This window comes from Monodon monoceros, unplaced genomic scaffold, assembly GCF_005190385.1.
Source record: "Monodon monoceros isolate NGI ecotype Baffin Bay Population unplaced genomic scaffold, NGI_Narwhal_1 Super_Scaffold_15, whole genome shotgun sequence".
In the NCBI taxonomy this organism is placed as follows: Eukaryota; Metazoa; Chordata; class Mammalia; order Artiodactyla; family Monodontidae; genus Monodon; species Monodon monoceros.
In genome coordinates, this window is record NW_021703771.1 from 61,258,341 (window position 1) to 61,281,631 (window position 23,291).

Below are 23,291 nucleotides of genomic sequence, written 5' to 3' on the forward strand. Positions count from 1 at the left end.
TTCACTACCTTTTCTCCAATTTTCTTCACTTAATCTTTTTTTTTTTTTTTTTTTCGGTACGCGTGCCTCTCACTGTTGTGGCCTCTCCCGTTGCGGAGCAAAGCCTCCGGACGCACAGGCTCAGCGGCCATGGCTCACGGGCCCAGCCACTCCGCGGCATGTGGGATCTTCCCGGACCGGGGCACGAACCCGTGTCCCCCGCATCGGCAGGCGGACTCTCAACCACTGCGCCACCAGGGAAGCCCAGATGATTTTTTTTTTTTTTTTTTTTGCGTTCACTTAATCTTTAAAAAGGTGCCTGTGACTGGAGATTTCATGGAGTCCACAAAGCCATAAATATCACATGCAACAGGGTAAGTGTAAAATTTTGCACTTTAGCACTTTGCACGAAAATACAATTTTAAAAAGTGAAATGAAGCATTACGTTAGGACTTTTTAGATCTAATTTTGATTCTGCCACAAATTAACTGTGTGACTCTTGGCACAAAATCTTTCAGATTCTTAATTTCCCTATCTGAGAAAGAGGATGTGGGATAAGACCATCTTTGGGATTCTATCTGGATTTAATTTTATAGTTTTATAGTTTAGAGGCTTTCACTGAGTACAAATTCAACATGCAGCAATGCTGTGACATATGATGCCCAAAATCTAATTCATTAGGAGAAATACAGAGACTAGATCATCCCACAGTATTCAACACTAGTCACTTCATTTGGCTGGACAATCAAGTTCTGGCTGCCATATATTTGGAAGGATATGGGAAAATTAATAGCGCATCTGGAGGAGGGTGACTGAAGTGGTTATGATTCTGGAAACAGTATTATGGAAAAAAATTGTAAGATGAGCTAGGGCTTATTATCCCAGGCCAGAGAAGAAGGAGGCTCCCAGTAACTTTCTTCTAATATCTCTTCTTGAAGCTCTAGGGGGAAGGTTATAAGATTTTCCTAAAGGCTACATAAAAATAAATAAAAGAGGGCTTTCTAATGATTAAAGTTCTTTAGTAATAAATTGGATTGCTTTGTGATGAAGCTATCTCCCTCACAAGGGTAGTGTTTAGGGAAAACTTGAACGACCATGTCTGTCTGGGTGGAAAGCTGGATCTGATGACCTTGAGGGTCCCAGGCACTCAAACTTACTTCCATCCTATGATTTTCTGAGTACTGATGTTAGTTTTGAAATTACAATAAAAAATTTGCATGCTAGTGTCAGCCATGACTAATTTTTAAGGCATGCTAACTAGCTATTTTTTGATTAATCAGAAATAAAATAAAATAACCAGAAATAAGTTTAAAGTTGTCAAAACTCAGACAATTCCATTCAGGTCTAAATAAGAAAAGTATAAGAAGCTGCAACATAACCTAGAACCTCTAGGTTCTCACCAGCTCCTCTGCTTCTTTCTTTTACAAGTGTTTCCCTAAGCAAATCCCTTTCCCGTTTTATCCTGTCTTGGTGTCTGCTTCTTAGATGGTCTGAACTGACACAGGAATAAACACACAATAAATATTAGCTATTTCATTTAAATTTTAACTATTTTACTCTTCCCTCTATGACTCCAAATTAATTTGCTTTCTTTCTGTGAACAGTTTCCTTCTGTTGATGGATATAGAGTTAAAGTGAGTTGGAATTTTATGTTATTTTCTAATGGAAAAGTGGAAGTGATCTTCCTGTTGGTTATAAAACAATTCGTTATTTTAGGAGGAAGATAATTTAGAATTGAAGAATTTTAAGAAGAAATGAACGTTTTAAGTGGAAGTATTTCATATCACTTAATCTTAGACCTCATATCTAACTGGACTAGTAAAATCTACACTGGTGTGTACAAGATCACTATTTAGCTGTAGACATGACTTTCAGGAGGGCCAGCCGAAGGGAAGTAGAGAAAGTCAAACACCTGGCCAGGCAAAAGTCCCTCCACTGTCTAGATTTGCTGTCAGCTCCTCCTCTGTCTCTTCTGCTAGCATGTCCAGCCAATGTATGCCAGATGACCCAAAGCCAGGAATTTCCTGCAAGGTAGCAGGAGGGACAGGAAAAACCATGTGCTTCCTGGTTTTGGAGGTGGCACAAGGCTGTGGAGCAGCCAGTAAAAGCAAACAGCCAAAGTGGGAAGGGATTTGGTAACCTTGTCAACAGAGTTTTGCTTTTCAGCAGAATGACACAATCACTTGTCAAATTTCAGTCTGAACTCAATTAAGAACTACTGGGAACACACTGCAGAGTATTTACTTTCAAGGATACAGTTTAATAGAGAGGACAACTACAGACTCAGTCAGGGGAGACAAACAGAAATAGACCCAGCCTTTGCTGCCTTAGAGTGTGGTGGGCTCAGTAGTGATAAGCAGACATTATTTTGCTCTGGACTCAGGTAAGGCTATTCAGGAATCTCTTCACTGAGGAGAGTCTTGAGAAGAGTTGAGGAGAAACAGAATGACATTATGTTTTAGGTGGAGAGAAGGGTGCAGTCATTCTAGTTCAAGGGAACTGCTGTAGACCATAGCTGTGAGGCAGAGAGAATGATTTGTGAATAGGGCTCAGGAACTTGGGTAAACCTTTGAGGTTCTTAAACATGGTATAAAACACCATATAGCAATAAGTAGAGTGAGGCTATAGGAAAAAAATATATATTTCAATTATTTAAACAATAATTATAATTATTTCAATTATTTAAACATCTCTCTCTTTTATCCTAGTAAGAGGTCATATAATATAAAGATTAAAGGCAGGAATGGGGATGCAGCGTGGATATGAGTTACAGTTCTCTCACCTATTAGTCATGTCACCTTAGGAAAGTTACTTAATCTTTCTGAGCTTCAATTTCCTCATGAGCTAAATGGAGGTAAATAATAGTCCCTATTACAAGGATTCTTGTGAGGATTACATGAGATGAGGTATGTACGATGTTTAGCACGGTGCCCATAATATTTTGTGGAGGCCCAGATTCAAGAGTGACCAACTAGAGGAGTTACTGAGGCATCTCGGCACAGTCTTGCTTACAAAAATGGACACACATGACTTTTAGAAATTTTTATTAAAATTAGTAATTTATGATGGCTTCATCAAAACATAGCATTAATATAATCAGCTTTTATTGCATAATGCAGTTTATATTTTCAACACAAGGATATCAAAAGGACAAAAAGATTTTCTGCATTCTGAATTAGAGCTTTCATCTGCTAAAAACGTTTTATGACTAAGAAACAGAGATGATTATTTTCACATGAGAGGGGCTCAATAAATAACTTTTAAAATGAATAAATCCACCCATTTAGTCAACAAACATTTTTTTAGTGATACATCTATAAAAAAATAATGTAGGGTGATGTGAGAGTGAGTGGGTTGTGTGTGTGTGTTGGAGGGGTGGTGCTCTGCAATTTAGATTGGGAGCTAGTCCTAAAGCTTAAGTTCTCAAATTGCTTGAAAACTGCAATTCCTATTAAGTATGTTTAAATTAAAAGCCGTCATTAGATGTATAATAATATTTCAAATTTAAATTAAACATTTCCTTCTGGAAAGTTAAATTTTGTTTATTTTAGGGTTCATAGACTTCTCCTGCTGTTTTATTTTCCTTTCATTTGAAAATGAAATCAGGGGAAAAAACAAAGTTACTTTCAGTAATTGAAGGTAAATCCTTAAGCATGGATTTTTCTCCCTTTGGCTAATGTTTCATTGACCTCTACAATAATGGCATTTCTAGAGTGTCAACCAAGTGATTACTCTGGACTCTCCCCAGCTGATTTTCATTGACACTATCAGAAACTGTCAAGAACTCTTTGGATTATTATGAGTTTTTTTGTTTGCATAGTAGTTAATTTGCAATAATACACTGTTTTGTTGAATATTTGATGTTGACTTGCTGATGATGTCCTTTTCTATAAAGCATTTCCCACATGGAGTAGAATACATGCCTGAATTCTCAGACTCATCCATTCATTTACGAATTTATCATGTGACTATTATGTGCCAAGTGCTTGTGATATTAGGTTGAATCCTATGCAACTGTTGATACTTCAGCTTTTATTGCCTAAAATATAAAAAATTTAATATGGTTCAATTTATTAAAAAACAAGTTCTGCTTTAAAGAGCTTGCAAGAGAATATAAAGTTTTAGATGTATAAACAAATGAATGCCTTTAAAAATTTTATTTACATCTGATTAGAAATTTTGTGGCCATGGAAATGTAAAATTCTATAGGTTAAAAGTATTTCTGTGTAATGACACTGTTTCTCTGGTACCCAGTCTCATTTAGAGGAACTTGTTTTCTATGTTAAGCATCCGAGAGTAACAAATGATTTCTTAATCCCTGTGCTGTACCATAAAGAATCACTTATTTGTCCACTTTGTTGAAATCTTAAAAGCTAATTTAGAATCAGAATTAAAGTGAGGAGTTGAATAGTAGCCCAGGTTTTGTCCTGCTTGGAAGAAGTAATTAATCTTTAACTTTCCATATCCCTACCTACCCTCTTTCAAAAGGACAAATAATTTCCCTTACCAGATACCTTCTAAATGCCAGAGCTTTCATAATACACACTGACATGGTTCAGGAAATTAGAATGGTGCTAGAATGGGGAGCGACATGTACGTGCTTCAATTCAGAGGTTCCCCCCCCCTCTTTTTAATTGAAGGGCTGATAAGAGCAGTGGCATATAGATTCTGTTCTTATTCAAAGCCTGATTGTGGTTATGATTCCTGGCAAATATGTCCATCACTACAGAAATCCACAAAGGGCTTTGACTTGTTGACCTTATTTAACAACCTTAAGAGACTTCAGAGTGCTTGGTGCCTTGGGGACAGGGGGAGCAGAGAAGGATAGTGGGAGGGGGTAAAGAGGGAAAGGAAGGCGAGGGATATGAATGTTGTAAAATGCAGTTATTTCAAACCTGAAAGTTTCATTTTTAGTTTACACTTAGGCGTTGTTATGTAATGGAGAGAGCACAAATTAAAAGTTAGAAAGAGGGCTTCCCTGGTGGCGCAGTGGTTGAGAGTCCGCCTGCCGATGCAGGGGACGCGGGTTCGTGCCCCGGTCCGGGAAGATCCCACATGCCGCGGAGCGGCTGGGCCCGTGAGCCATGGCCGCTGAGCCTGTGTGTCCGGAGCCTGTGCTCCGCAACGGGAGAGGCCACAACAGTGAGAGGCCCGCGTACCACAAAAAAAAACAAAAACAAAACAAAAGTTAAAAAGATGGGGTTCCAGTCTGCTAACCCTAACCCTCCTTCCCCATCACAAGCCTATCTCCCTCTGTACCCACTGTTCCCTCCTTCTCCCACTGCAGTGGAGGAGGTGACCCTCCTTGCCACAGGGCCAGTCTTCCCACCGTGCTCAGAATTCCATCCTTTTCTCATCCTCTATAGTCCTTTTTCTCTTCTATCTCTTCACTTTCTCTAAGGGACCCTTCCTGTCAGCATTTAAACCTGTACAAGTCTTTTGGTTTTAAAAAGTCTCTTCATTCCCTCCAGTTACAACCCCAGCTTTCTTTACCTTTACCTGCACACAACAAATAGCATAGAAAGAAAACAGTTGTCTTTACTCAATGGTTCCATTTCCTTAGCTCACATTTGTTAATTAACCTTCCTCTGAAAGGGTAAAGTTTCTTTTTTAACATCTTTATTGGAGTATAATTGCTTTACAATGTTGTATTAGTTTCTGCTGTATAACAAAGTGAATCAGCTATACTATACATATATCCCCATATCCCCTCCGTCTTACGTCTTCCTCCCACCCTCTCATCCCACCCCTCTAGGTGGTCACAAAGCACCGAGCTGATCTCCTTGTGCTATGCGGCTGCTTCCCACTAGGTATCTATTTTACATTTGGTAGTATATATGTCAATGCTACTCTCTCATTTCAACCCAGCTTACCCTTCCCCCTTCCCATGTCCTCAAGTCCATTCTCTACATCTGCGTCTTTATTCCTGTCCTGCCCCTAGGTTCTTCAGAACCATTTTTTTTTTTTTAGATTCCATATATATGTGTTAGCATACGGTATTTCTTTTTCTCTTTCTGACTTACTTCACTCTGTATGACAGACTCTAGGTCCATCCACCTCACTACAAATAACTCAATTTCGTTTCTTTTTACGGCTGAGTAATATTCCATTGTATATATGTGCCACATCTTCTTTATCCATTTATCTGTCAATGGACACTCAGGTTGCTTCCATGTCCTGGCAATGAACATTGTGGTACATGACTCTTTTTGAATTATGGTTTTCTCAAGGTATATGCCCAGTAGTGGGATTGCTGGGTCGTATGGTAGTTCTATTTTTAGTTTTTTAAGGAACCTCCATACTGTTCTCCATAGTGGCTGTATCAATTTACATTCCCACCAACAGTGCAAGAGGGTTTGAAAGGGTAAAGTTATTAATCACTTCTCTGATCAATGCTAAGTCCAGCACACATTATTAACATTTCATATCACTTGACCTCCTACCAAAGTATAATAATCATTCCATCCTGGTGGAAACCTCTACTGCCTTGGTTCCCATGAAACTAGAGCCTCAGATTTGCAGCTCTCTACTTGCTCCTCATTCTCCTTTAACCGTGAATCCTCATCCATCTGATCTGTAAACACTGAACTTCAAGCTTCTAGACCTCTTCTCTTTTCCCAATACCAACCTTATTCAATAGTTTTCTGGTCTGAGGGAATCCCAACATAAAAATTATTATTCCTACATGTCCTGGTAAATTAGCATGATCAGTAAGTTGTAGATATAATAAACCAATAATAATGTTAATTCTCTTTGAGGAGAGAATGATAGTTTTCTATGGATATGTTTATTTTGACCAACTTATTGTCAGCCTATTCATTTTGTGCAGTTGCCCTTCTCACTGAAGATACCAACTTGAAGGGTCATAGAGGAAACTTTAGTGTTTTCTTTTTCTTTTGTTATTTACAACACAAAGATCTATTGTCAATGCTGAATAGTAAACTTCCTAAAATCATAAGCCAAAGCAATATATATAAAATGTAGCTTAGGATATATATATGAAACCCAAAATATTTTATATAAGACTTTGACAAAATATTTTCTTTCTGAGTGGCATGATTAGGTTCAAATATAAGCCTAGCAGTTACAATATTATTATGCGATGTGTTGGTTTCTTGATCTCTTTAAAGGCCTGTATTTGGATTAAAAAATTATTTAAACAGAAAAGAAAGAATGAAATTTACATATGTAATGTGAAATTGTGCTTGTTTTCTGCCTCAAAAATACACAATTCTGGGTCAAATTTTTGAGACAAGCATACATGTATTTCATTATTAACTGTAATTAGACAACTGCTGTCTTTGTTTTTGATGCTGGTTAAATAAGAAACACTCATAAATGAAAGAAGTTGAAACCATGGCAAAATGTTCATTGCTTCCCTCTAAGTGGCAGGATACTCCGCGTCCATGGAAATCCAGGACTCATCTAGAGGCAGAGCATTAATATCATCCTGAGTATATAAGCAAATTTCAGCTCAAGTTATTCCTCTTTCTCAAACTCAAATTCTCATACTGAGAAGGAAATCTAAAGAAAGGGTCCCTAATACAGCCATCTGCTTGGCTTAAAAGGGAAAACACTTGCAGTGATATTCCAAAGTTCTCTAGATGGTTTTCAATATGTCTTGAGACTTGTTCATATCATCCTCTGCCTCAAACCCAAGTAGCAGTTAAATTATTTCAAAATTTCCTTTTGCAATATATATTTTTTCTAGAGACTTGGTTTCTTTTAAACTCAGGAATCTTGTCACTTGCAATAAAAAAAAAATCCTGGGTCTTACAAAGAAATCAAATGGATAATGTGATGAAAAATGTCTGCTAAGTAGGCTGGTTTCTGCAGCCATTCTTTGTCTTCAAAACAGTCAGCAAAATCTGGCCTTGTATCAATATCTGGAAAGTGCTCCAATAATTCCCTTTCAGCTAAGACACCCTGCTGAGAACTGTTTCTCTGTTAACTGCCTGGATTTCTGTATGTAGAAGGTGTTGATTCTCCCTTTCCAGGTTTTCAGATTGTCTTAAAACTAACTTAAGTGAACCTGTCTTTGTTGAATAACCATTTTTGTAGTATCACCCGGACATTTTTTTCATTTTATTCAAGAGTTTTTGACATTAGTAGCTCTCTGGAAAGAAATCAGGGTACTGTGATGTCAGTGTGAATGTGAGTTTTCTGGGGAGCACCACCAATACAGATGCCAATGCAATTCTTGTGAAATAGAACTTCTGTTTTCAGTTATGAACATAAACATCAACTATATCTCGTCCTTGTTTTGGGCAGCATTTTGTAGGAGAAAAACGTTTCTGGAATTTCACTATCTTTTACAAATCTTAAAAATTCTACGACTTGACATTTACTGGTGAGATTTGTTTCTTCATCAGGATAATAGATGGATGGAGAGGCTCTTGTTACCAGCTTTCCAGTTATACAAAACCTCTTTAGCATCGAGTAGCGTATCATCAGCGTGTCAACATATCCTACTAGCTGAGAGTGGAACTTTGTCAATTTCTTGTATGGAATCCCATCCTCGTATTTTACTAACTATACCTTTACCTGCTATCGATATTAAGTTCCCACCAACTATGCAACTTTTCCTTTTTTAGGTTACAAATTATGCTCCTCATAACTCCTAAATAATTTGCTTCCAGAGCCTTTTCACTGGATGTGACTTTTTTTCAACCAAAATCTTTATCCTGTTTCAGATTCAAACTGCATCTTTCCTTGTCAAATGGCTGTGATTTGTGCCTGTCTTTTCAATTTTGCCAGAGTTATTGCTGTCTTTTTAGTTGTTTGCCACAGATTATATACAATGGATAGGACAGCTGGGATGTATAAAACTCATTAAGTAGCTTTTGTTGTGAAGGTGATCTTCCTTTGGGTCCCTTGCTGCGCTCGTGCAGTGAATTGACCCAGAAGATTGTAACTCCTCATCATTAACTTTATCAAAACTGTCCATAGGCCTAAGCCTAGAAGCCTCTTTTTCCATCTCATACCTCATCTTCAGAAATCACCCTTCCTAACCATCAGGCATATTTGTGAAACACAAATGCAAATAAAATATAAAACAGAAAGGCACGATAACTACTAAGTGAGAAAATCTCGAGAAGTGCGAAAACCTCACAATACAATTTACTTTTAACCAACGTAACCCACATTTTGCAGCCTTTACTATGAGAGCAAGCAGGAGGCGCACATTACTGTTGGTGTGTAGAAGTGTGCTCTTTAGAATGAGAATTTCCCCCTGATTTTCTGTTACATCAGTAAAGCTTATTTGCTTTAAGTTCATTGGCTGTGCATAAAGGGAGTTGCAGAAGATAATTTGAGAAGGAGAGGTTGACATCATTCTCCTACCTTCCTCTACTTTGTGTAACAACAGCACCTATCAGACTTCAAAAGCCTCCCCAACTTGGCATCAAAACCTGAGCATGGACTCATCCCGATGAACACTGTCCCACTGCCGACTGCTGTATGGGGCCAAAAATTCGCTAACAAAATTGCTAATAGGAATGCTCAGTCACAGCCCATCACATCGTGCAACACATGAAGCTCAAAAACTGACCTAGTATTTTTACAGTCATTCTTTCACACAGGATGTCTCACAGACCCTAGGATTCTGCAGATCTATTGAGAAACCCTGCTGAGACAATCTCACCTGCTCACAGGCTTCACTTCTCATGCCTCTTCTTACTTCTGGGTGTATAAAATTGCTTACTCACTGTCTGCACTTGAACATTTCATAGGTACATCAGACTCAATATGCCAAAACCCAAATTCCCAATTATGTCTCTTCTCTTTCCCCCACCACTCAAAAAAACAAACTGTGAGCCGCTCCTACTGTTGTGGGAAATACACCACTATCCACTAATTGCATACATCAGCAACCTGAGCATCATTCTTTTCTCAATCTCCTTGACCTCCATATTTAGCCAATCTCCAATTCTTGTTGATTCTACTTCCTAAATTGGACAATGTTCTTAATCTCTATCCCTGCCACCCCTCATCAGACTCCCCCTCTGTTTCTGGGCTGAATTTCCAGAACACGCGTCAGTGGTCTTCCTCATCCACTATTAACCTGTCCAGTATATTCTCCACTATGTTGCCAATATGGTGATTTTTAAAATGCAAAACCTTATCATGCCTCTCCTTGCTTGAGATTCTTTAATAACCACCAGTGCATCACTCTTAAGATAAAAACCAAAACCCCAATAAGACTTAGAGTGACGTGTAAGATCTGGCACCTGCTAACCTCACAGGCATCACTTCTGATCTATCCCTTCTTGTTGCATTCCACTCGTGTAGACCTAAAAATTCCCTGTTAGAAGAGGCTCCTTCTAGTTAGTCACTGTGCCGAGCTCATGCCATCTACCCTCTGCCTAAATACCTCCCACTCCTTTCATCTTACTCTTACTCATCCTTCAGATCTGAGTTGTAATGTCATTCCCCCAGAGAAGCTGGAAGTTCCTTAGGACTGTGTACTTCTGCCTGATTTCACTTACAACAATTCTAATTACACAGCTAATTGCACGATTTGTTGGTTATTCTCTATCCCCGAGGCAACTCTGAATTCTCCTGGAAGGCAGAGAATGTATTGGTTGTGTTTACCACCTTATCTCCAACATTAAAACATGCTAAAAACAATTGGTGGGATAAATGAGTAAATGAATGAATATTTAAGTTCACTACTTTGCTACAGCTCTCATCTTTAGGAATAGAACTACCATAACCATTACATAAAAGAAACCTGAATTTTTATTTTGGTTTTGTAAATTAATTAGACTTTTTATAGTAAGCAAGTTGCTTAACATTTGAAACTTTTTTAAAAGTGATGTCTACCTTACAATCTCATGTGCGTTACAAGTTTTATGTGATAAAATACATTTCGATATGCAGCAAATTAAAAAACAACAAGAAATTTTAAGTTATAAAAATAATTATCTGTGGCTTCAATTTATTGGCATGAAAAATCATTTCACTTATTTGTAAGAGGAAATATAAATATTGATTTGAGATTAGCATTGCAGCTGTTCAGTATTTCAGTATACCCATTAATTATTGCAGGGCATAATTTTGAAAAGTTCAAGGAAAATAGAAAGATCATTTTTACAGTTTTATTTCCCTTACTACTATCTAGAAAATGACATTTTGAAATCAGTATTTCCTATAAAGAAAAATACCCAAATGTATAATTTTAATAAATTTATATGCTAAAATGAATATTTATTTTCTTTTCTGTTTGGATACAAACCAGCATAGACATGAACTTAGCTCTTTTCTCCTGGGATACAAGAACACACTATTCAAATTCAATCAGAACATCCAGATGTAAATTAACTGTTCATCCAGGGTTCAAAGGATGTTCACTTTGGCTTTAGTTCTTGCAGACTGGATTTATGTCAAGACTTAAGAAAAAATTAATTAGCAGTTCTGGACAAATTAACGAATATTGTTATTTCAGCTTGAAATCACTTAGGTTGACTAGTTATCGCAAAAGAAAAGTTGTCAAGATGTGATCAATTATTGCTTAAGTATAAAGATTAAAAATTAATCTCCTGATGTGAATTGTGAGGGCTTTTTTCCCCCACCATATTTTTGAAAAGCAGGATATGTATTTATCAGAGAGGAATCCAAAATCAGAAGTAGGAAAGAATGTGCTTTTAAGGTCTTCAAAGTTTTTATCCCTATTTAGTCTTCTCTTTCTTTCAACACACCACACCAGGCTGATGCACTACTGTGGCTGTCCACTGCTGATGGCTAACTAACTCCCTGCTGGTTGCCTGAACATGACTGCATCAGTTGAAGGATATTTTGACTAGAACAACCTACTATGGTTATAGAAAGTGTAATGCTTTGTTCTCACCAGCTCCAAGGAATGAATATGTGACAACCAAAGCAATATCCCCCAAAGAATGTCAGATATGCAAATTATTGATTTGAATTACTTGTCTGACCTCACGTTTTCCTAATGGTAATATAAGAGATTAACATATTTTAAGAGTTTGTCTTATCTTTTCCAAAACGCGTTTTGTTTTCCAGAAGTTTCTGCCCAGCATGATTTAAGAGTGTTATAACCTGGGACTCTCAGAGACCTATTGAGCATAGGAGTCTTACCCTCTAGTAAAATAAACCTGGATTTGTAGAATGTCTGGGACAGAAAATCTTCCTCGCTATGTTCTATTTAATGTATTTGGATTTGTGCAATACATCTCCTAGAAAAATTCTTCCTATTACTCATACATACCCAAGGTAGGACAAATATAAAGGAAGCCACTTATTGGTATATCACACTTAAATGGCAGAAAACCAAGAATAAAGAACAAATTTTTTAAGTAAGCAGAGAAAAAGACACATTACATATGGAAACAATGAATGACGGCCAACTTTACAGACCAGAAAATTATAAAATACTATCTTTAAAGTACTGAAAGAAAAAAATCAATCTAAAATTCTATGTTCAACAAAAATATCCTAAAAATTGAAAAAAAAATAAAAGAAGCCAAAAGCATTTCCAATAGACAAAAGGTGAGAGCATCTCTTCAGTAAACCTGCACTACACAAAATTCTGAGAGGTTTTCAGACTGAAGAAAAATAATACCAGATGGAACTCTAGACTTACAGAAAGTAATGACGAGAACCAGAAAGGGTAAATATTTGGTTAATGTATGTATTAAAAATAAGAATACTAAAACAATCTTTTAATTAAAATACTAAAACAGTATTTTAATTTCTTCAAAAATATATTGACTATATGAAAAAAGTAATAACAATCTGTTGGGTCTATTACATGTGTAGAATAAAATAGAGCACAAAAGTCAGAAAAGGGGAACATTTTTACAATTATAAACTTGAAGCTATGAGGTTCTCATATTGTTTGCCAAGTACCATAGTATTATTTGAGGGTAAACTTTGAAGACATATGTTATTATTTCTATACTGAGCAATCTGTAAAAAACAAAAAAGCATATCAATAGAGTCAACAGATAGGAATAGAGTAAATACTAAAAACTACTTTATTCAAAAATAAGGCAAGAAGAGAAATGGAATAATGGTCAAATGGTATAAGACAACAAGATGGGAGATTAAAACACAACCATATTAGTAATTACATTAAATATAAACAGATTCCTGCTAAACACTCCAAAAGACAGAGATGTTCAGGCTGTATAAAAATTTTCATCTATATATTCTTTTAGAAAAAACGCTTTTAAATAAAAAGACACAGACATTGAAAGCAACAGGTGGAAAAAAGTATACCATGAAAAAAAAAACTAAGCTTTTCAAAGCTGATGTGGTTATACAAAAATAAGACAAAGGAGACTTCAAGATGAGTATTACCAGAGACAAAGAAAGGTATTTCATAATGATATATGGATTAGTTAATCAAGAAGACATAGCAGGGCTTCCCTGGTGGCGCAGTCATTGGGAGTCCGCCTGCCGACGCAGGGGACACGGGATCGTGCCCCGGTCCGGGAGGATCCCACGTGCTGCGGAGCGGCTGGGCCCGTGAGCCGTGGCTGCTGGGCCTGCGCGTCTGGAGCCTGTGCTCCGCGGCGGGAGAGACCACAACAGTGAGAGGCCCACGTACCGAAAAAAAAAAAAAAAAAAAAAAAGAAGACATAGCAGTCATCAATCGTAAGCATGCGTTTACCTAATAACAGAGCTTCAAAGTGAATGAAGCAAAAATTGATAGGACGAAGAGAGAAAAAAACAAATTTTCATTCACAGTTGATATAATGTTTAGTTTTGTGTCAACTCAGCCAAGCTGCAGTATTCAGTTATCTAATCAAACACTAATTTAGGTTGCTGTGAAAGTATTTGGTAGGTGTAGTTAACATCTACAATTCATTGTCTTTAAATAAAGGAGATTACTCTTGATAATGTGGGTGGGCCCTCATCCAATGGCTGAAGGCTTTTAGAAAACTTGAGTTTTCCAGAGAATAATAAATTCTGCCTCAAGACTGCAGCATTAACTCCTTCCTGAGTTTCCAACCTGCTGGCTTGCCCTACAATTCATACTTGCCAGCCCCTACAATTGCGTAAGCCAAATCCTTAAAATAACTCGTGTATATATATATATACATATATACATGAGTTATTTATATATATCTCCTAGTGGCTCTGTTTCTCTGGAGAACCTGAGTGATACAGTTTCTTAGTAGTAGTGGTAGACAAAATAATCTGTAAGAATATAGAAGATTTGAAAAACACTGTCAGCCAACTTGATCTAATCAACAAAAGCAGAAAATTCTTTCAAGTACGTATGGAACATTCATCAAGATAAACATATGCTGGGTCATAATATAAACCTCAGTATCAAAGATTGAAGTCATACAGAGTGGTTTTTCTGACCACACCTATATTAAAGTAAGAATCAATAATAGAAATATAACTAGAAAATATCCAATATTTGGAAATTAGGCAACACACTTCTAAATAACCCATGGGTCATAAAAGAAATTATGATGGTAATTTTGTCCTGAATGATAATGAAAAAACGTTATAAATTTGTGAGATGTAGCTAAAGCAGTGCTTAGATGGAAATTTATAGCTTTACATGCTTATGTTAGCAAAGGAGAAAGGTTTAAAATCAGTGCTCTATACTTCCACCTTAAAAAGTTAGACAAAGATAAATTATACTGAAATTAAGTAGGAGAAAGGAAAGAATAAAAATGATAGAAATCATGACATATATAATTAATTTTTAAAATATTTGTCAGATTTTCCAACACAGACCACTACTCAGGAATAATTATTTCCACGTGTGAAATCAATCATATCATCTTGCTTAAATTCTTTCACTGCCTCCCAACTTCAACTCCTCAGAGTAACAAATAGTACAGTACCTGGTTAGGGAGTCAGAACTATGTCTTTCTTGCCTCCTAAGTAATGGGTATCATTCCTGATATATAGAAGACATTGAATAAATATTTGTTAATTATATGAAATAATTAATTAATTTAAAATGATGAAGAACTTTTGAGGTCAGACGCTGCTTACGTGCCCATTTCTTGGGTCAGTGTCATACATACTTTCCACCTGAGTAATGAGACAACTGCTATTTCTCTTACAGTCCAGGTTATCTTCTTACATGTGTTTCTACTGCTTAGCATCCTCCACACCAAATGTGGATGGCTGGGCCATTTTACCTCATTCTCTACCTATTACAGTACTTAAACGTCATCTCTCCTGTGAAGCATTTCTGTGCTGCTGCAGGAAAAGAGCCATTCTATCACCTACTCCAACAGCATTTATTAGCCTGTATCTTTTCCAGCTCCGTTGAGAGCTTCTTGATCAGAGAGGGTATCTTTTGCTTCTGTATCCACAAAACCTAGCGTTCCTGATGCACGGTAGGGGATAAAAGTGCAAATAAACACAGACACAAATACGTTAATTTCTTGGCAATATATTACACATAATGAAATGTATCAATAAGAGTAATATCAGTGACTGGATAGTTTAAGATACATTCTTAAAATAGGTTGTCCCTAACTGAGTATTAAGTAAGTAGTAGGCACTGGATTCAGACCAGCTCGATTCAAGTCTGTGTGCTGCCCCTCATCAGCACTGTAGACTTAGACAAGCTATTTAACTTCTCTATACCAAATCCACAAAATTGGGATTTAAAATGAATCTACCTAATACTGCTGTTGTGAGGATTTGATATAATCTTGGGACATGCTTATTAGTAAAGTAGCTGGCAGGTAGTTACTCAGTAACTTATTAGTTGGTTTTTTTGTCGTTATTATTATTGATACTTACAGTTTGGAGTCAGATATGAGCCTGACTTGCCACATCATTTACTGTGAGATTTTGGATAAAGTGGCTAACTTCTCTGAGTTGCAGTTTATTTATACATACAACGGTGAAAACCGGGTATAGAGCTGCTGTGTTGTGTTTTCACTAAGATATTGCAAGTCTGTATATAGTAAATGCTTAAAAGATTGGGAATTTTTGTTATTTTGATTTCTTCAATATCTATGGTTTTCTCTAGGATGAAGAATGGAAGATGCTGGCAGAGCAAGACCAAGTAGAAGAAGGGAAGGGTGGTAACTTCCACCATGAAAATTTGTTTACATTACGGTAGGCAGACGTTTCAGGGCAAATACTTCAAAAGCCATAAGAATATTTTCAAATGTCCAAAAGCTTCCAATCTAACTATAATAACAAACTAAAACTAAATATTAACAAGAAAAACAAGTGACTTCAAAGACAACCTTAGAGTGGGTTCTTTTCATCCTAAATATGCCTTCTAATTATTTTATAATTATGGATAAAATTACACAGTAGGTAAACTTACTCAGTTTTGATGAGTGAGCAGTATGCCTTATCAATCTGTCTTCATTCATTCACATATTGAGAGCCATTATAGCTGTAAAAAGCTTGGCTTTTGCACAAAGTAAGTTTAATATTAGCTTTAGTTTAAAAATAAGCTGAAGTTAAATGAGATTGTATGACTCATTATGTTTTGACTAATAGGGAAAAACCTTGTGTATAGCATTTTGTATTTTAAGGGTGAAAATATAATTTTTTGACCCTGAAGTTTTAAAACTTTTAATATGTGTGTAAAAATGATTAGCTCTATCGAGAAAAGGTATCTGTTTATAACTGCAGACATTATTTTATTTTATGAGCAAGGTTCAATAGTTTTATTCAACTAAGTTACCGTGGCTTTGTTCTATATAATAAATATAGGTATAAAGCATGTCATCTGAAATGTAAAAGGAAGATACATCTATTGGCCTAAAGTTAGCTGCTTGTCTGATTTTACCCAGGTAAGAAATGTACAAATGTGTTGGCCATTGATGAAAGGGAATGTTGTTTCATAATGAATGATTTCTCTCTGCTAGTTTAGAGAACATGTTAGCCAAAGTCTATGCAACTAGTTTCAATCTGGGCTTATGGTTGGCATTCAATATATATTTCTTGTTTCCTAAGAGTCACTCAACCATAAAAATTTGGGAAGTATTTGGTAAATAAGATTTCTACTTTCTGAGAGAGTTAACAAAGTAAAAGAAGACCTCCCCCCCATGTAAGAAATGATCTAGTGGTGGAGTCAAGAGAAACACAACTGAAAACATATAAGAAAAGATGCAGAATGAGAGCTCAGGGTGAACCACGGATAATAGACTATTCAATGTGGTCTGTTCTGATCAGACCTTGACCCTACTTATGAAGGTGGACCAGATGCCAAGTATTAAAGGATACTGCGGCTGGTGAAATAAAGAGAGGCATTACCAAAGAAGTTCATTAATTCACTGGAAAAATGAAGAAGTAAAACTATTGTCATGGGTGACTGGGGTCATGAGCGGAAGAGGTAGAATGTGCTCTAAGGGTAAGGATAAAAACTTAATTGTGATGGGGGGAAAAGTCAGGCCTGAAGCCAGGGGATGAAAAAAATAAATGAGGGGAAAGGTAATAAAAGAGTTGGGTGATTTAGGAAGCGAAGTCTGTGAACAAAGGGAATGTACCAATGCTCTTCCTTCATGCATGGCCCAGGGAAAGCTTTACAGGGTTTAAGTGGCCTCTAAAGGCACCACTCTGCCAGGCTAGATGCTGAGCTAAATTATAATTGTGCTGCTCTCTTTCATTTGAGTGGGTGCCTTTGTTTATTATCCATAAGTGACTGCTTCTCAAGAGATCAATATTCTTGGTTCCATTCTTGATATTTCAGTATTCTTATCAATAAGAACATGGCTTTTTACCCCCAGCATCTTAGCATGATGTCCCAGACATTTTTTGCTGATTCTTAATACTTCGTTTACAAACATAATACCCTTCCTAAGCCCCCCTTTCAGCATCCAGCAAATCAAAATGCTAAGATATAGCATTCTCGAGTCCAAGGAATGTTACAGTTGTCACCCCAAAAATTAGAACAACAATCACACGAATTACAACTCTTTTATTCAGAACACAAGTCTGCTATTCTTGAGCTCATTCAACAAATATTTATCAGTTATCCTCATATGGTTTCTGTTTTTTGTACAAGTGCTTTGTATAATATCTTTAAGCCTTTTAGGGTGTGTGTCCTTATTCGGTGACCTTTGGTTGGGAAAAAAACACCTAGCTTTTGATTACCACCTCATGCCAACTCCCTAAAGGATGTGCTGCAGGTGTAGGGTGTAGTTTTACTGATTACTCACTACTTGTGATCCTGCCAATTTTCATTAATGGGAATATTTCTATCGAAACTTAGCATTCTTGAAATGATTTTCTTGTGGCTCTACCATGTAGTTCTTTTTGCCAATCCCTGATATCAGAAGTTTTTATAACTGACCTCTGAGCCCTTGGTCTGTATTCCCTTTTGTCTCCTGGATATAAATGTGGATTCATTAGATGTTAGGCCAGGGTTACCTCATAAATCATTTCTGGACTTTTCAAGGTGAAGCAATGCTCCCTTAACAGAGTCTTAGAAGGGAAGAATATTCTTCTTTTCTTTATTCCTTACTTATTCAAAGACACTCAAACTATATTTCACTACTGGTGGAGATTATTTAGTACAGCTGGACTGACTTTCCAATGCACTAAGAATGTGTTCATGGAAATTGGCTCTAGAGCAGTGCTGCTCTGACTTGAATATTCGTATAAATTGCCCGGGGATCTTGTGAACAGGCAAATTCTTCCAATCAGTAGGTCATTGAGTTTCACTTGTGCAATGAAATTAATCCCTTCCTGAACTCTGACCCCAAGGATCTCCAGTGTTTCCTGGAGTTTGTTAGAAATGTACATACATGGGTACCACCCAGATTTACTAAATCAGAATATGCATTTTAACAAGAGCCCATGTAATTTGTTTGTACATTGAAGTTTGGGAGATATTGTCCTAAAAATCACACAGAATCAGGCAAAAGCAAAAGCACAATTATTATACCCTCTTTCATTATATCTTTACTGTGTCCTTCTCTGATTATTCCATAAGGATGCAGCTGTGTGTAGTATCATTCAAGCTACAAGATAAGTAGCTTGCCTGAACTACCTTCCCTTGTGTACTGAATCTTGAAATATTGAAGTCATTTCCACTACCAATATACCAATGGTTCCAAACTGGTGCCTCAGGGCTGTGTAAAGAATGAAGATATGTTTTGTTGGTCATTTTGTTTGTCTTGCACATGATTAAAAGGCAATGTTAATGAGCAGGTGGGAAAAGATTAATACCTATCTTCTTACACAGAACCTGTATCATACATAGGTATCACACAACATATCTATAGGCATTTGAGTTTGGGATCCTTTAGAGCGGTAATTCCCAATGTAAATTCTATGGAACAGTATTTTGAGAGCACTAAACAAGTATTATTTGAAAAAATGTTTCTGTGATCCACTAGGTTTGAGTGAAACAAAAAAGTTTTTTGAAGGTTATTTCAGAGGCTTTAAAATACAGCATATTGTTTGAATCTCCACTGCAACATTTTCCAAACTCATTTAGTCATGGAACCCTTTGTCACAGAGGATCTCAAAGGATTAAAGTTCTGTAGAACATACTTCAGACCAGCGGTTGGCAAACTACAGCCTGCAGACCAAATTCAATCCACTACTTGTTTTTGTACTGCTCATGAGTTAAGGAAAGATTTTCAATATTTAAGTGATTACAAACCAAAGAAGAATAGTACTTCATGACATGAATAAAAACAAAAAAAAGAATAAAAAACAAAGGAGAATAATATTTCCTAAAAAATTATATGAAATTCAAATTTCAGTGTTCATAAGTAAAGTTTTGCTGGAATATGGCCACACTTATTTAGACATATTACCTATGGTTTCTTTCATGCTACAGTGGCAGAGTTGAGCAGTTGAGGAAGAAATCACATGTCCTGTAAAGATGAAAATATTTATAACCTGGCCCTTTATACAAAAAATTTGCCAGCACCTACTTTAGATGACACTGGTAAAAAGGCCTAGCCTCTGAATCTGCAAGATGATAATAACAGTAATATCTTTTTTGGATGAGTACAGGTGTGTTAAAGATAACAACATGCCATAGCAAATCAATGTTTTCTCATAGAGACACTTTAAAGTCAATATAGACATGTAAAATACCCATTTTAATAAATTACAATAAGAATTTCTTTCTGAGAATCACCACAAGTAACTTTCAGACTTTTAAAAATATAGAGAGTTTATATTTGGTAGCTAAATTGTGCAATATTCGGTTATTACAAATTTTACCTGAATCTATTTTTAATGTCTCAAACTTTTTGATCTCAGGAGCCCTTTGCAATCTTAAAAATTATCGAGGACCTCAAAGCTCTTTTATTAATGTGGGCTATACCCATCAATATTTATCAGATTAGAACTAAAAACTGAGAAATTAAAAAATATATATTTATTACTCATTTAAAAATGACAGTAAACCATTTCATGTTAATATAAATAACAGATATTTTGTTTAAAATAACTATAATTTTCAAAGAGGGTCATTATTTGACATTATTTTGCAAATCTCTTTAGTTCAACAGGCTAGTTCAGTTCAGTGGGAAACAGTAGATTTTCATCTATTTTGCCATTTAATCTAATATGATATCACACATCATTAGGTCTCTGGAAAACTCCACTGTGCACTTGTAAAAGAATGAGAGTGAGGGCTTCCCTGGTGGCACAGTGGTTGAGAGTCCACCTGCCAATGCAGGGGACATGGGTTCGTGCCCCGGTCTGGGAAGATCCCACATGTCGCGGAACGGCTGGGCCCATGAGCCATGGCTGCTGAGCCTGCGTGTCCAGAGCCTGTGCTCCGCAAGGGGAGAGGCCACAACGGTGAGAGGCCCGCATACCGCAAAAAAAAAAAAAAAAAAAAAAAAGAATGAGAGTGAGAAAGGTAAATAATGTTTTGGAATTATTATGGAAGTATGTTTTACTTTATGTACTCTCTGAAGGGGTCTCAGAGGCACTTTGAAAATTGCTACTGTTTTGTAACTGAGAATGAACGATTAAACTTATATATCACATGGACATACACAAACACACACACACATTTACAGTGGTAAAAATTACTGATGGTCCCCAATTTAGAAGGTAGTATGTTTCAAACATTTGTTTGTAAACTACCTGATTACTTGCTAGACCCATTGACTTGCACTAATAATATTTCAGAATCAATCTATTTGTTGTGTTAATGATTGCATGTAAAAATGTATTCAGAGTCCAAGCCTAGAAGACAGGAATGTGACTCCCTTCTTGCTGACTAGCAGTGGTGTTGGAACCCCTATCTCTGCATCACTCCTCAACGGCCAGTGAAATTTGGAATTTCTTCAGCTCCAAGCAGCTAGAAGCAAGAACATGATGCCAACAGGGACTTAGAGTGTGTGGGAGGTAAAGTGACTTTGTTTTATGAAGTGCAGGAATTAGTTAAACCTTTTTCCACCTTACTGCTTTTGGGCTTTGGATCACGTCTTATTTTCGTGTTTTCTGCAGAGCAAACTCAATCTCACTGTTTTCTCCATATGCTCCTGTATTTCTTAAGCTTCTAATAACTCAAATTGGCTTAAAGAAAAGATAATCTTTTTGGCTCACATAAGATCTGGGTATAAAAGGTGGAATTGGCCTTAGACGTGTTTAGATGTCTCAAGACTTTCTTTCTCTTTTCTCAACTCTAGCTTCTCTGTGTTGACATCATCCCTACTTAAACTGGTCCTTCCCATGTGGTGAAAAATATGGCAACCAGAATGCAGTCTTTCCAGAAGGAAAGAGAAGGAGAGAGATTTGCTTTTTGTCAATGCTAATGTCAGTCTCAGATTAAAGGATGCTAACTTTCCAGCCCAGGTCACATGCCCATGCCTTAGTGGAAAAGGGTGGGGGGGGGGGTCCCTGACTGGAAGCACCTGAAGAATCTCATGGAATGCGATAGAGGAGTTGTTAGAGACATACAGGGGAGACAACAAGGAGAAAACTTTGTCCTGCACTTCTTGAAATCAAGGACATTCTGAGGTTTTCTAAATGCCTTTGCAATTTTTAAACTGTAATTATTAAATAGCGTTAATTTGGTATAATAATCGCTTTGAAGAAAACTGAGAAATAAGATTCGAAATGATAGATAAAATACAGAGTTTTAGAAATCTCACTCTACTCCTAACTTAGCATTCCTCACCTCCAGATATTCATGGCTTCATGCTCTGGAAAACGTGTCTGTTTCTATCTCGATCCTTCCTGAAACCACTGTTCTCTTATGTTCTCTCAATGCAGGAACTATTAAACCTTTTTTATTGAGAGGAAAGTTGAGACTCAGTGAGGTTAAATAACTTGTCCAAGGTCTCGGTCAGTAAACGGTAGAATTGAATCTTTCTCACCACAAACTAGTTTTCTTTCCACCATAGGTGCTACCTCTTTATTAAACATCTTGCTAAGTGAACAAGACCTAAATTTATTTATTCTTTCACCAAGTATTTATTGACAGGTGCTGTTTTGGACACAGAGGATGTACTGTGAGTAAGATAGTTAAGTTTCTGCTTTCATGGAGTTAATGTCCTAGTGGGCGAAACAGAAAATAAACAAATAAATATATGTGATGTTACTTGACAACAAATACTATAGAGAAAGTGATGGGAAAAGTGTGCTTTTTAATTAGGGTTATTAGCCACAACATCTCTGATGTTCACTCAAGCAGAGACCTGAATGAAGCCAGGAAGCATGCCAGGGAGATACTGGAAGGAGCAGTGCCCCAGACAGGAGAATGGGAAAAACAAAGGCTCTGGAGTGTCAGTGTTCTTGGCATGTTTGCAGGGAACAGCAAAGAGGCTAGGGGCCTGGAACTAATTTTGAGTAGGGGTGGGAACAGTAGGGAATTAGGTAAGAGAGGTAGCCAAAGGACACTTTATCCAGAAAGATCAGAGATGGAAACTGTTCAATTATGTATTCTTATTTTCTGAAAGAAAAAAAAAAAACCTTTTATCACATTAAGGTGTTTGCCTTGAGAAGATGAAAAAAAAGTCTTTCGTCATTTTTGCCATCCATAAATGCCTATTCAAGTTTTATGTGTTCCATCATTTACTTATTCATTCTTTCAGTCAACATTTATCAGGCACCCACTGTGCTCTAGACCTGAGCCAGATGTTAGGGCTGTGGAAAAGGAAAAAGGTAGCTTCCTGTCCTCCGGGAACCATCATATGTCATATACAAGAGGATGATCAGGTTGACAAGAGCGTTGTAATGACTGTGACAGTGACAGTCATTACTGTCCACGCATTTCTTTCCAGACGGTGGTTTCCACAAGCACTAGCTGGAAGCCTGCCACTTACTGACATGTTGCTACAAATTTTTAAATTAAATGTTCTACAAGAAATGGAATCATTGTGGTAAGGGATCCATCTTACTACTGTTTCAGAAGGGTTTAAAAG

General features: G+C 36.8%; 1 long non-coding RNA gene across 1 annotated transcript; it reads left to right on the forward strand.

Moving 5' to 3' along the window:
* The first annotated feature begins 278 nt into the window (after positions 1-278).
* Positions 279-21,268, forward strand: LOC114896108. The gene is made up of 4 exons (XR_003793722.1): positions 279-353; positions 15,959-16,047; positions 16,660-16,739; positions 21,100-21,268. It is a non-coding gene; the product is annotated as an uncharacterized LOC114896108 (long non-coding RNA).
* The last annotated feature ends 2,023 nt before the right edge of the window (positions 21,269-23,291 follow it).